Here is a 5000-nt window from a genome sequence, read left to right as displayed (position 1 = left end):
CACCTATTAGAATTCGATGACCACACCCACAGGCTACGCAGATTTTCAGTTTTTTTTTTTTTTCCATAACATAGGTCATTTTTCCTTTCCTGGAAAAGGTTGCTTTTATATAATTTTGCACATGTAAAAGAATTATCACTTCGAATAATAATTCATAGAGGAATAGAAAAGGATTGCCTGAAAAAACACAAAGTATCAAATTCTGAAGTTGTTCCAAATTCTGCTTGGGGCTCTAATGGTTGCTAGAAATTAGTGGTAAAAATTTTGCAAGGCTTCATTAGCTCATGCTAACTGAACTTCAGTTACACTTGCGGTTTGCATAGAACTCTCCCCAATTAATTATCGTTTGCAGATAGAAATTATTATTATTATTATCATTGTAGTTATTCTTGTTATAATAATTATTATTGAAAAATAATTCAACAATACCACTTAGTTCAATTTCTTAAATCTCATAGAACTGACCTTATGGATTCATTCTCAAATGGAGTAAGGTTTTGAGGAAACTAGTAAAATAAATGGGCGGCCAATCATAAAGAATGGGAAGAAAACTTTAAGAAGTTCTTATTGCTGATATCAGAAATTGAATCTATGATATAACAAGGAGATTATATGATAAATTTTATTGGGATGAGAAATGGTGCCGAGATTTCATTTTTCCATTCTTGCACTGGAAGATGAAATAAGTTCAGACTATTTTAAGAGAATTGCCGTTTTGCAGAGTATTTTTCGATATATTTCGAGATGAATTTAATGATAACTGGAATGTGCAAAAGATGGTCATGGAAATAAAGTTTCATGGTGATTTCCATAGCATCATCCTAACAATCTAAGCTATTCAGTGGAATAAAGATCTTCTTATAAGTATGGCAGCCTAAATTCAATTCTTTTAGACATCAATGTTCCTTAATTTTTTTTTTTTTGGCTCGATTTTTTTTCCTTTCACTACAAAGATTTTGAAATTTTTCTCCCGGTTCATGTTTTTAATTTCTGTATTTCTTTTAAACATGGGATCATAGATCCCTGGGGAGTTAAATCTCAAGCTCTTTTTATATTCCAATAGCGTTGGAACCCAATAAGGATACTAACTGGGCGTTCTATCTGTTCTTGAATTTAAATGGGAACAATTAATTCCTATTTGATAAGAACAAAAGATAAACTTTAGTAATCCGCATTCTAATGTGTTTTAACTGCCAAATTAGCCTTGGTGCTGCTTGTGTATCATAGACATGAGTATCCTACGGACTTGATACACTAGGAAAAAGTGAACAACATCGACTCTTCTTAAGCTATTGTTATTATTATCGCTATCATTATTCCTTCTAGTTAAGCTACAACCCTAATTGGAAAAACAGGATGCTATAAGCCCAAAGGCTCCAACAGTGAATAGCCGTTCGAGGAAAGGAAAATAGGAAACAAATAAGTAATCAATGACAAATATAAAATATCTTAAGATTAATAAAAACGTTGAAATAGGTCAGTCATATATACTCTAAACTATGAAAAAAAAAACTTGTGTCAGTCAGTTTAACATAAAACATTTATTGCAAGTTTGAACTTCTGAAGTTCCACTGATTCAACTGACTGATTAGGAAGATCTTCCACAATCTGGTCTAGAATAAAACTTCTAGAATACTGTGGTAATGAGGATTATAATGACGAGAGAGAGAGAGAGAGAGAGAGAGAGAGAGAGAGAGAGAGAGAGAGAGAGAGAGAGAGAGAGAGAGAGAGAGAGAGAGTTAATCTGCCAAAATTTAAGTTATCTTATCCACTAGTTACAGATATTTCCTAACTTACCTCTTACTTAAGACTACAACAATGACGAAAGTTCGTTATAAAGCTAAGCCTGCAAAGATAATTATGATGACGATTATACTGATGGTGTACATAATAGAAGCGTACAATTATAAAATCCTTAATGGCTTCCAATTATCATAATTAATAATGAAAATGATGGTAATGTACGTAATAAAAGACTTTTAAGAATACAATGATGACTTGCCATTATCAATATGCTCTGTATAATGATGATGATTACACGGTAAATGATAAGAGGAAAATAAAGTTATATAATGATGGTTCCAACAATCATAATTATGATGTTCAATATTAATGTCGACACAGATGATGACGGTCTTTTGACTGGCCAGACAGTACTACATTGGATCCTCCTCTCTGGTTACGGTTCATTTTCCCTTTGCCTACATACACACTGAATAGTCTGGCATATTCTTTACATATTCTCCTCTATCCTCATACACCTGACAACACAGATTACCAAACAATTCTTCATCACCCAAGGGGTTACTGCACTGTAATTGTTCAGTGCCACTTTCCTCTTGGTAAGGGTAGAAGAGACTCTTTAGCTATGGTAAGCAGCTCTTCTAGGAGAAGGACACTCCAAAATCAAACCACTGTTCTCTAGTCTTGGGTAGTGCCATAGCCTCTGTACCATGGCCTTTCACTGTCTTGGGTTAGAGTTCTCTTGCTTGAGGGTACACTCGAGCACACTCTCCTATCTTATTTCTCTTCCTCTTGTTTTGTTAAAGTTTTTATAGTTTATATAGGAGATATTTATTGTTGTTACTCTTCTTAGAATATTTTATTTTCCTTTTTTTCCTTTCCGCACTGAGCTATTTTCCCTGTTGGAGCCCCTGGGCTTATAGCATACTGCTTTTCCAACTAGGGTTGTAGCTTAGTAAGTAATAATAATAATAATAATAGAAGGCAGATGGCGATAACGGTCAAGCATCGGAAAGCATTAGTGAAAGCGATACCGTGAAAGCAAGTGATTGTGTCCAGCGATTTAATGCTACTTTTTATTTCAAATACATTTCCATTCATTGTATATGAAAGTTTTGTCCTGAAAGCATTCTGTAATTCGCCAATCATGAACAAAAGCTAAAGAGTAACAAACAGACAGACAAGTAAATACTTGCGTGTTGGCGGATGTAATTGCCAACGGAAACGAAAGTTAACATGTGCAAACAATTTTCTTTCTTTCAACAAACAAAAGTAAAAATAGGATAAAAAATTACTATAAGATAATTGAGATATTTGCATACGCTGCATAATAATAGCGAAGCGAAGTTATCACAAAAAAAAATGTACTAAAAGGAGAGTTAATGAATATACAAATAAAAATATTAAAAAGAATGGATAAATAAATATATTCTATTATCTTTAATGTGGCAATGAACATTAATACCAAGGTTTCTGAACCACACTTTCGAACTCAACCAAGAGTATCCATACAACCGAAGACGCGTCGAACCCAGTACAGCCATCCAGATAAACATTGGGTTGTTCAAGAGCTTGTATATGACGGGCGTGACGTAAAAGTCAACACATTTGATGGGCGTCCATAAAAAAAAGAGGGCGGGATGTCCCACAGACTGAAATAATCATTTTTTGGCGACAAGCACATTTGGGGATTACAAGTCTATTTAACTGTTTGCTTCTTTATATTTTTACTTATTGTAAGACATCGCGATTTTTTTTTATTAAATGAAAGTGATTTTTTCTCTGGCATGGAAAAATACTGTTGAGGCAAACGAATTTGAGTATTGTTAAGCATGACAAGAGGCACTGTGTTTCTCGCTCTTCTAGATAGCTAGATAGATAGATAGATAGATAGATAGACAGATTAAAAATGAACGTACAGGTGTCTTCGTAGTAATTATAACTTTGAAGGAATATGGTTAAACGAAATAAACATCACAAAAGATGAGAGAGAGAGAGAGAGAGAGAGAGAGAGAGAGAGAGAGAGAGAGAGAGAGAGAGAGAGAGAGAGAGAGAGAGAGAGAGAGAGTTACAACACCCAACTTATGGCACTAATTGCTCCAGTTCAGGCCATTGTAATTCCCGAGGCAAGGTCACGTGGAATGGAGAGAGAGAGAGAGAGAGAGAGAGAGAGAGAGAGAGAGAGAGAGAGAGAGAGAGAGAGAGAGAGAGAGAGAAGTACGAGGAGGAGGACCTGGAGGAAACGTAGGGAGATGGTAATAGACAAGAATGTGTTCCAGAAAGGTCAAAGGAACTCCAACACAATCGAGAAACATTTTCATATTTTGGACGCTTCGACAATTAACACAAAATCCCCTGTGTGATACACTTAATACCTAATAATGTATACGGAAAACAGATCCTATAGTGAGGAGAGTTTCTTTATGTGATAGGACCAGTAAAATAGCCCTTGGACTAACTATATAAGTAGTAAGAATCAGAACAATTTAAGGAGCAAGAGGCCGCGATGAAACGAGAAAAACTGAATTTAAGGAAAACAAAGATAAAATGGAATAATTACACACACACGTAAATGCAAAGTGGATAGAGTGAGCAAAGTGGATACAGTGAAGGAGTTAGTATACCTTGAGGTGAAAATAATCTTTCTTTGATCGATCTGTCTGAGATTATCTTGTCGCTTGAGGCAAGGATTCCTTGTTCTTTAGGTTTTTCTTAAAAGATGAACATGCGCGCGTGACATGGGCCTGTGAAATGAATAAATTACTTCTGTGAAATATAAATGAGCTCTCAACAAAGTGTTATAAAAACCTTTCATGGCAAGAAATGCAACTCGAGGGAGAAAGACAGATTATAATAAATTACATAATTCAAGTAAGTTGAAAAAAAAATCCTGAATGATTGTAAAAGTTAAAATGGTTTCTCAGACTTTATATATATTAGTGGGTCACCATAAATCTCATTCAAACGTTCAAAAATTTCACACCTTTTTCTCCTGTCTCTATTTTCCCTAGATTCATCCTATTTTCGTTTTCCCTTATAAACACCACTCTCTACTAAATGTTAATATACCTCCTACCCCTTATATGACTTGACGTCCACAACTACCTCACATGCAACATACGTTGTGAGGAATGTAAAATCTGAAACGATATCTACCGTGTTTTAACCATGTTCATCATCATAATTTCCCTAGAAATCATTCCATTTAAAGTGTTATTCATTATTTCTCTTTTCTCTTTTTCCTTTGCAATCGCAAT

Source organism: Palaemon carinicauda, chromosome 37 (genome assembly GCF_036898095.1).
Source record: "Palaemon carinicauda isolate YSFRI2023 chromosome 37, ASM3689809v2, whole genome shotgun sequence".
Classification (NCBI taxonomy): Eukaryota; Metazoa; Arthropoda; class Malacostraca; order Decapoda; family Palaemonidae; genus Palaemon; species Palaemon carinicauda.
The sequence above is the reverse complement of the archived record's forward strand: the minus strand, read 5'-3'. Positions refer to the sequence as shown.